This window comes from Colias croceus, chromosome 24, assembly GCF_905220415.1.
Source record: "Colias croceus chromosome 24, ilColCroc2.1".
NCBI classification, from domain to species: domain Eukaryota; kingdom Metazoa; phylum Arthropoda; class Insecta; order Lepidoptera; family Pieridae; genus Colias; species Colias croceus.
In genome coordinates, this window is record NC_059560.1 from 5,090,826 (window position 1) to 5,102,387 (window position 11,562).

Below are 11,562 nucleotides of genomic sequence, written 5' to 3' on the forward strand. Positions count from 1 at the left end.
AATGTATGAAATAAACTCGCTTCGAAAACTTTTACTAAATATCTTTTCCTTTCCTAAAGTTCCTTTTTTAACCGACTTCAAAAAAAAGGAGGAGGTTATCAATTCGGCCGGTATATTTTTTTTTTTTTTTTTTTTTTTTTATGTATGTACACTGATTACTCCGAGGTTTCTGAACCGATTTACGTGATTCTTTTTTTGTTCGATGCAGGATGGTGTCGAATTGGTCCCATAAAAATTTTATTCGGCTAGGCCCAGTAGTTTTTATTTTATGAGCATTTTTGTCTGTACTCGATGACTTAATTGGAATATAGCAAGTAACTTTGATTCACTTCCCGGTAACCGATTGAGCTGAAATTTTGTATAAGTGTGTAAATTGGATAGCGATGAAACATTATCATGACATAGAGCTGATTTGATGATGGAATCGGAAGGTGGCCATAGGAACTCAGTAATATATTGACTCAACTTTATCGAGTTTGGGCTCGTTTGATTCGTGTTGAAAATTACACTAAAAAGTATTAAATAAAATTAACTGCGTTAAAAACAACCGACTTCAAAAACGGAAAAGTAAAAAATAAAAAAGATTTGATATTATTAATTGCTACATATTATTTAGATGTGCTATTTATTAAATAGGTTTGAAGTCGGTGCCAAACACTAAGCACTTAGTATTAAGCCCGTGCACCGACATCAAACCTATTTAATAAATAGCACATCTAAATAATATGTAGCAATTAATAATATCAAATCTTTTTTATTTTTTACTTTTCCGTTTTTGAAGTCGGTTGTTTTTAACGCAGTTAATTTTATTCTTAACTAAATTGTATCTTTTTTTATGTGTCCATAATAAACTTATTTCATTTCATTTATTTCATAATATTCCATGTAGGTAGTTGAAAACTAAGCAATGTTTTATCTAAACATGCTCTAAGTCTAGACCGCTAGCTATATTGAAGATATTAGGCAGTATTTATTTAAGGTGTGTCCCTTAAGACACATAAAACTGAAGGAATAGAATAAATTCGATTACTCTGGCGGGTCACGAGTGGCTGAGTTGGTCAGGCATCCGCCCCGGAATGGCGCGAAAGGATGCGGGTTCGTGTCCCGCCTCGTGATCGAATTTTTTCTATTCTTTATAAATTTATAGTATTTATTTATTAAAAAATGTGCATAACAGATGTGTTATATCATCCTAAAAATCAAACCAATCTACTATAATAATAAATACATTACAATAGTCCTTATTACGTATTCTTACGAACTATTACATAACTTGGTAAGAATCGCAAACAGAATCAACCGGGTCAAACAAAAATATACCCTTCAGACTCAAATACATAGTAGTTATTTAAATTGCTCAAATTATTCCTTATCAAAGACGTAAACTTTGGTTTCACGGAAGCAGATTACGTTATCGTAATTTTATATAATATTATGGTATTGCGTGATTACCTTACAAAAGCTTGGATTAGTAAAGCATTTCATTTGAGGGGTTTGCGTGTCTTAAATATTTTTTTTTATTGAGGAAACAACAATAAGTAATATAAAGCTTTTTAAAAACGATTTGATTTGATTTTAGGATTTAGTTTATCTAGTATTATGAAAAAAGTCTGGTCTAGTTCTATACTGCGTTGTTTTACGTTCACTGGTAATTTGCTATTAATAAAGAAAGGAGTAATTAATAACGATAATTTTACTTTCAAAGGCATTTATTAAAGAAACCTTCCAAGGACATGTGTCAGAAGTAAAACTTTGGCAAGATTCAAAGATACCAAAGTCGTCGCCTTACTTCATGACATGACGGGATTGCCATGGATCTTGAAATTTTATTCTGAACGTTAAAGCAGTTTCACTTCAAAAACTTATTTTACGTTAGTCGGAAAAGTTCCATACTGAAAACATTTTCTACCAGCTTAAAAAAGGCTATTCCAGAGATATCACGGTAGATTCACGGCTAGTACATATTGGCATCTCTCCAATAATATTATGACCATTTACGGCTACGTTCCATGATAAATCGTCGATACTTTGTTTCGGTCTTGAACAGGGTTTTTTTCACAAACAACCATTTTCAGGTCAAGGATTTCTTGATCTTCTTGCGCCTTTTATAAGCGGTTCCGTAAATCGTCGATTCTTAGAGGGTTTGGTGTTCATCCATACTAATATTATAAATGCGAAAGTAACTCTGTCTGTCTGTCTGTTACTGAATCACGCTTAAACTACTGAACCAATTTGCATGAAATTTGGTATGGAGATATTTTGATACCCGAGAAAGGACATTGGCTACCTTTTATTGCGAAATATGTACCACGAGCGAAACCGGGGCGGATCACTAGTTACCTATATAAAATAAGGAAGCTTTATGAAACAACGTTGTGTATAAAATTTTATGAAAATGAGTTAATGAAAATGAATCATATTGTAAATGAGTTAAGGTAGACAATTCGAGTTCAATAAATAGTTTTGAACAAAACTATAGAGCCTTATTCTTTCAAGTGGTTCGTGAAAAGCTTTATGTTATTATTTCTTAATTATCTACGGAAATAAAATACTTTGTAATTTTTATAATATAAAAATGAATCCCAAAATGTGTTGGTAAGCGCATAACTTTAGAACAGCTGAACCGATTTCTTTAATTATTTTTTTATTATATTCCTCGAAGTACGAGGATGGTTCTTATGTAGAGAAAACGTGAATATGTACCACGGGCGAAGCCGGGGCGGACCGCTAGTATTATAATAATTGTATAAAGAAATATGATCAAAAATGATATTAACTCTTGAATGATATTTACCTCAGAAATTTGAACACATTGTGGTATTTGAATACGGATAGTGTTCAAAGCCACTTCAATTAATTGAAGATACACAACTTTACCGATTTCTCGTTCTTCCTACACATCCACAGAATTGCCTCGTTAGATCTTCTATAGAAAAAGCGAATGATACATTAGTAAATAGAACCTAATAAAAATATTTTTTCGCACTATTTCCATAACTGCCTATAATTAATGAGACTAGTTATTTTATTAATATTTAACCCGAAAATTCATGATAAGATTCCATTATTTCTCATGGATAAAGGAAAAATCTATAAAAAAGGGCTTTCACGCAACAAAAACTACATAACCAAGTTCAAAACAAGGTCACATTAAATTAATAGCAGCAAATAACAGATTTAAAAGTTATGCCAACCCTAGCACCTCACTTAAATTTTATAGGGCTGTTACATGCAATGTTACCCTTTATTTTGTTGAACACGAACCTTTTGCTTACATTCTGTTGAAATAACTATGTCTCATTAGGTTTTAGTGTAAATTATAATGTTTTATGGGCAACGGACATCAACTATATGATATATAGTTGATTACTACTAGATACTATGATGCACATAGGTACTTTATAATATTGTTATGTATTATCTAAGTGTATTAGGATATTAAATAGATTTGTGCTTACGTAAATATGCAATAACTATAAATATTTAAATTATTATTTAATATGTTCTTGTTTTTATCAAGAACACGTAATATTTCATGTTATAATCATATTTTTCGTGCCTGATAGTTTTTTTATAGCAAAGAATCAGAATTGCAAATTTTAATTTTTAGGTATAATTTTAATCATTTTTTCGGTACGTATTATGTTTTAGAATGAATGAATAATTAATAAAAAATACAGTCAAGGTTGCTTAGTTTCGTGCAGTATGATTTATTAATTTTTTACTCCTTACAAATAATGATAGCTTATCACATAGGCATAGCAAATAGTAAGTATTTTTACATTGAAATATCACGATATTGTCTTTGAAAATGGTTCAACTTTCAGTTAATACGAATTTAGCATAAACAAGAATTTACTAATAAAACTTGATGATTTCTAAGTGCTTTTAAAAGAAGCTGAATTCAGAAACGTCTGTCTTAAGTTTTATTGTAATTTTCTCTTAACTGCCAAAATAAATGTGATAAAAAATTAATTTCTTCCTAAAACGTTTCGCAAGATTCTAATCTCAAAAAAGAAATGATATTGCCTTGAGCTACTTTTTATTCAGCTGAATACCAAGTTCCGACATCGTTAATCCCTGTTTTGCATAGATTTAAAAAGAACAATGGAATTAAAACTTATAAAAAGTTTAAAATTTTTTCAAATTATTTATGATTATTACGTTATATACATTTTTATGTATTAGATTCACAAAAGAAGCAATTTACAACCTTACTACACGTATACATTACTCGAAGTAAAACTTCTTTATCGGACTTGAAAATAAAATTTCAAGGTCGTGTCATGCAAATACCAGCATTAGAGCACTGAGTTGTAATTAAGTAATGTTAGTGCTGATTTACACAGGGTCAGTAGACAAGTCAGTTAAAGTCAGTCGCGGCGCCGAATTTCGGCGCCGCGACTGACTTTAACTGTTTACATAGACTTCAAGCCTCTGTACTGACTTCAAATCTGTTTACACAGGGTTTTTTTTCGGGTCAGCACTGATTTGCCTCGAATTTGTAGTCAGTTACTGACCCTGTGTAAATCAGCACTAATATTTAGTAAAACATAACATTACCTACTACGAAAAGGGTCGTCTTACTGTAAGAGTGACTAGCTACATCAATAATATGGTAGTAATATGCACAAAACAAACTTACGTAAAATAGTATAATAGGTATTAAAAACGAAGAAAACTAAATTTAATCAAAAGTGAAAAATTGTTCTTAAGCTTAGGAATTAGCACAACTTTTACGAAAAAAAAACGAGACCCGTAATTAATAAATTATATGTAATAATAAATAAACATTTCAGGACAATTTTTACACACGGCACGATCTGATCCCATACTAAGCTTTCGCTTGTGTTATGGAAACCAGTTGGCTGATAAACATACATATATATAATTTTAAATAAATACTTATATAGATAAATTACCACACAGACACAAATCAATGTTCATCACACAAATATTTGCCCCGGGTGGGAATCGAACCCACGACCTCTGGCTTGGAAGGCAGGGCTACTACCAACCAAGCCAACCGGTCAGTCAGTAATATATTCGTCCTTTCAGTTTCGTTTATAAATACATATTAACATTTGACAGTTAATTATATATCCTTAAGATCAATAAGTATGTTAACATTAGATAATCAACGAGGCTAAAGAAATATTGACCCTAGTTATACACGACTCTTATCTCTAAGATTTCTGTGTTCAATCCACTCGAAATATAGAAAAATTATCTTTATACTTGTGTCAAGGACGAACTTTCTAGGTTACTAGGTACCAATTTAATTGCGAGTAAAAACAACGTAAAAAGGTGTAAATATGTCACCACCACAACATTCTATGCGATCTTCAAAAGCGGCCCACCAACACACACACGATTAGATGTTACAGGCGTTATTAAGGGGCTGATAACACCAAATTATTGAAGTTATTTGAACAGTTTTTTAAGAAAAGATTCTAGCCCATCAAAAAAAAATATATGTTAATATTCATAATATTTCGGAGACCGTGGACGGACTCGATACATAATTGGACGAAATCGGCTCGATAGAAAATAATTGCAAAGATTGGTCTTGAAATCATCATTAAATTTTTCATTTCTTCTACGACCTGGCCCAACCAAGTACCAGTGATAATGCGCTCTCGTTTGCGTACACTGTCTAAATAGGAGTAAACGAGAGCGCAGTCACTGTTAAATTTGCTCTTGTCAGCCCCTTAATATAGCAAGATAGTATCAACTACCGTGAGCGAAAAAGTGATAATCGTGTAAATTCTGTCTAATGAGCCACTTTTCGACGTGTCAATCCCGGAGCCCGAATTACCTATCTACACCTTTACTTATAATAATAACCTTGGTTGGTTATAGCAATAAATATTTTTAACAAAAAACTAAACCGACTTCCAATTGTCAGAACTGAACCAAACTTAAAAGGCACAAGCCTCTCACGTTAAATTTTACTTTCAAATAGAAAAATAACCCAAATCGCTTCACCCTATAACAATTCTGAGGTTACAAACCCAAAAAAACACATTCAGAACCTCCTTTTTAAAGTCGGTTGATTAAAATAAGTCCCGTGTGAAATGGAGCATTGGCAAGGCGTGTCACTGCATCTGTTTCACAGATCGATGTTCCTTGCAAGGGATTACACTTTTTATTGAAGATCTTCCGTAGTTTTTATTGTTGTTTGATCCTGTTACTATTAGTTTTTTTAAAAGACAAAAGTTTGTGCGCATGTTTGATATTCTTTCACTGAAAATGACTAATCGAGTGTAGGTGAAATTTGCAAACAATGTAGAGTTCGCAGATTAAATAATGTAGAGTGTAGACTTTTTTTTTTTTTTTTTTTTTTTTTTTTTTTTTTTTTTTTTTTTTTTTTTTTTTTTTTTTTTTTTTACTTAGTTAATAACTTAATTAATCTTATAGATTCAAGTGAAATAGGATTGTTGGTAGGTAAATAATACTGAGCACAATTATAATATAATTATATTTAATAAAACATACATCCCTACTTGAATTTCTTCAATCAAAATTGAGTTTGATTTAAAAACCTCGAGGATTGATTCCACCTGGACTCAAAATCTGTCAATAATGCTAATGTATTTTTAAAAAGAAGCTTGTTTCTGTGAAGAGTACCAAAAATACGGTTAGGTACAATTGAATCATAACATCCTATAAAATTGAAATATAATTTTCCTGTTGTTACTATGTCACTGTCTCAGTTAATTTCTTCGTTTGTTGAACGAAAACCAGAAGTATGGACAATGTGATCAGATGCTAATTATTATGATAAGATGAAAAATTACTGTATAAGGCTGTGTTTCCACCAGAGATGTATGAGGATGTGTACAGCTGTGTTTTTGCGCATAAAAAACAAGCGAGAGATGTATGCGCGGAATCTGTGCTAGGAATGCGAGCGAGGTATGTTTATTAGTTCTATAATTTTGAGCAATAGAAGACATTTTATAGCTTCACATTATTGGTGGAAAAGCACCCTGTAAGGAATGTGAGATTATTTTTATAAAATAAGTATTTCTTACAAAAAAAGAAAGAGATTAAACACATTGATTGGGTCCAGTTGTCATACAACATTTACTTATTTTATTATGATCTGAAACATTAAAATATCATCATTTATTGCCTAATTCGTAATTTATTATAACAATAACTTAACAATAGTATGTATATATTGTATAATATTATAATTATTTAAGCAAAACGATATGGCGACATTCCGTTCAGTTGAATAAATAATTTTATATTTATAAGCTCAATAAAGATGGCTAAATCTTAACAACATACACTATTTCCTTTTCATTTAGGTCCTTTTTCAGTTTATCCTTTACACACTTTGTCATAACTATGACATGTTCATGTTCATATAATTTAAGCTTCCGCATTGCAATGAGTCAGCGGTGAAGAACCGTATCAAACAATTAAATGCTATTAATTATGTTACAAGAATTTAGTTTCCGATTCATCGATTATAGTATAAGGATAATAGTGTGTAATATAGAATAAGATTATGTTATGATGTGAACCGCTGTCGATTTTGTATAGGTACATCGGTTAAAATACAAATATATTTTTTCATTACAAGTAGTACAATTAGTAATATAGTAAAGGTAATTTACAAAACGCTATTTAAATATTAAGATGACTAAAATAACAATCTGTGTGGGCTTGAGCAATTAATTAGGTAGTCTATAAAAATAACTGCGTTAAAAACAACCGACTTCAAAAACGCAAAAGTAGCAGCAATTGGGATCGTCGCACACGCAGCCTCCACACACTAAGCACTCAGTATTAAGCCTGTGCACCGACATCAAACCTATTTAATAAATAGAACATCTAATTAATATGTAGTAATTAATAATATCAAATCTATTTTATTTTTTACTTTTCCGTTTTTGAAGTCGGTTGTTTTTAACGCAGTTATTTTTATTTAATTCTTTTTAGTGTATTTTTCAACAGGAATCAAACGAGCCCAAACTCGATAAAGTTGAGTCAATATATTACTGAGTTCCTTTAGCCACCTTCCGATTCCATCATCCAATCAGCTCTATGTCATGATAATGTTTCATAGCTATCCAATTTACATACGTATACGAAATTTCAGCTCAATCGGTTACCGGGAAGTGAATCAAAGTTAGTTAAGTATTATGTATTTACAAGTAAGTTTATTATCTACATATTATGGATTGTTAATTTTAACTATCTATATAACATTTAATCACCTATTGTTTTTTCTTTTTTACTTTTTAATTTATGTATTAGCTCTTATAATTTAACCTGCCAGAAGACCGTTCTGGTGCTACAAGCGTAGCAAGTCGAGGGGACTACTGAAAACCGGCGCCTCTCCGCTAATACGGAGAGGCAAATGCTGAGTAGTCCACCTAATCACGAATACGATATTAAGATATTTTTGAATGTGTTTATTGTATTTTAAGATTTATTTTTTTTTCCATGTAAAGTGTTTAGTTATTAGTTAGACAAAAATGCGCATAATATAAAAACTACTGGGCCTATCCGAAAAAAAATTTTATGGGACCAATTCGACACTATCCCGCATCGAACAAAAAAATAATCACGTAAATCGGTTCAGAAACCTCGGAGTAATCGGTGTACATACATAAAAAAAATATACCGGCCGAATTGATAACCTCCTCCTTTTTTTTGAAGTGGGTTAAAAATCTAAATAATTATATCAATCGATTTTCCATCATCGTCTTATCATCAGTGAAAACTACATTAAACTGAAAGCAGTATTTTTGAATGAATGAATGAATGAAAAATTCTTTATTGCACACAAAAATACAAGATTACAAAAAAGAGTGATACAAGTTATAATATGTACAGAGGGCGGTCTTATCGCTGTAAGCGATTTCTGCCAGACAACCCGAAAAACCATAAGGATTACATATTTTATGGTGGTGGTGCATTACATTATGGATACATAGTATGCTTAAAATTGAATAAAATTAATAATAAATAAATATAAATAATTATGTCATAAATAATAAATATATAAATAAAGTTTCAGTTTTTGTATAATGAGTTAAGTTCAGTTTTTGTATAATGATTAATGAGTGTGCTCACAAAATAATATTGGAATGGGTATGTAATATATTAGTAGGAAATAATATGAAGAGGCACCAATTCTTCAAAATCTGGTTATATTTTTATAATAACTTATCCTCAAATATAATTATTGACTTATAAAATATATAGTTCGATAATAAATCAAATCAATGATTACTTTTCAAAACATCATTTATAGATATTCTACTATTAAAAAAAAAAAAAACTAAACACTTTTCTTGATTTCATCATAAACCTCTCTCCAGGGAATATAGTTAGGAAATATACTTAAATTATGTAAATATCAAAATATTCTAGAAGGTTCTGAAACTCTATCGGTGAAGTCCCTGCCACTTTACAAGAAACTTGAACCCTGTGTTTTTGAATGATTCATATTCTGTTTATTAATTCATATCGAAACTTGGAGCGAATTTTAATAAGCGGGTTAGCGAGAAAGTGTAGCATATTTTTGTATAACATAAAAGAAAATTAAAAAAGGCTTTTAAAGTATTTTTGTGTAATTTTTTTTAATGTTTTTCGTCTTTGTATGTACTTGTACTTAAGTTCCTGTTCTATGATGTTTTCTTTAACAATAAATAAGTATCTAAGTAGGTAAAGTAAGGCGTACGAAAAAGGAAAAAATAACTGTGTTCATGTCTGCTAGAATGAAAAATACCCAGACATTGGGACTGTTGCCAGAATACAAAAAACTGTGAAATAACAAGTCACGTTCTTAGGTAGGTATAAAAATATATAGATATAAAAATGTGTAGATTTTACTATAATCTATTAAAGAGCAATAAATATCCAACCATCCAAATAAAAAGAGCTTATTAAAAAGACTACACAAATTGAATGAAAATAAAAACAAAGCCTTTTGATAATTCTAATAAAATCCCACACATTTAAATATTATATTAGACAAAACCTAGCTCACCGCCCGCGGCTTCACCCGCTTTGTCTGAAACCTATAATAAATTATATAATAAAACCTTCCTCTTGAATTACGCTATCTATTAAAAAAACCGCATCAAAATCCGTAGCGTAGTTTGAAAGATTTAAGCATACAAATGGACATAGGGACAAAGAAAGCGACTTTGTTTTATACTATGTACCTAGTGATTAAGAGAAAAATGCATGGCATAAATTTAACAAACTCAATATTTTATTCCACTATTCCAAATTTACTTACACATTAGTGTAGAAATAAACATCCAAACACAAACCGTAATAATCCCCCTGTCCCGATGCATTCAGGGGATTCACGATTATCACCCATATTATTTTAGTTCCGAGCAATTTGACCCGTATTGACCTTTTATCTACAACCATAACAAACAATACAACTTGCTAAAATAACCTTTGTCTCCTACGCATTAGAGTTCTTATTTTCCTGGCAACGCGATATTAACTACACGTTAAAATTAGTCATGTTTTTAGTATTTAAAATTGGACTTGCAGCAGTATTTCTCATAAACGCACATCGCTTCATTGCAAAACGTGTTAAACGCAGACCATTAACAATAATGAATTTTTCGAGGATATTTTTCTTTGTCTTCGCCTATATTTTGGCAATGAGCGTGGTGGACGCCAGACCTAAATGGAAGTTCTTTAAGAAAATCGTAAGTTTTTAATTATGTGATTATAAATAACTAGCTTGTCACCCGCGGCTTTGTCCGCTAAAAACTTCCTTATGAATCTCTGTTAGTATCTGTTTGGGAAAACTGCATCAAAATCAGTTGTGTAGTTTTAAAGATCTAAGCATACATACAGACGTGGGAAGCGACTTTATACTATGTAGGTTAATGAAAGATAATTTTCTATTAATACTAAGACAATCTTAGGTCTTATCATTTACGAATGGTACAGTTTAATTGTATGTAAACAATCTTATTATCTCAAATATCTTACAAGATTGTTGATATATATTTTTTTCTGTATGTAATATGTAGAATTTGCTCATGGGAAACGGATTAGTTCTATTTTTATTTTAACTGGAATCTACCTAATACCTAGGCCTTATATTAGGTATATAAAAATATTATCAATCCTAAATAAGTATTTTTTTAATACAAATAAATTATAATGTTTTATTTCTTTACAGGAAAAAGCTGGAAGGAACGTACGTAATGGTATCATCAAAGCGGGGCCAGCCGTTGCAGTTGTTGGACAAGCTACTAGCATTGTAAAAGGATAAAATAATTATTTTATATCTATTATATATACCTCAAAGTAATGTATTATTGTAAATAATAATGAATCCAGTATTTTGTATTTATTTTAAGGAATAAATTATTAAAAACTATTAAGGCATTTTATTAAGATCTTTATTGATCTGAAAAAATGATTTCTATACCTAACCTTACATTTTATTAATAAATACTGTCAAGTATTTATTCGAAGTCAAGTGCGAAGTCAATAAAAAACTTCAAAGAATTCTTTGTATCGTACTTAATATTACTTATTTAACAAATATATCGAAAAAAT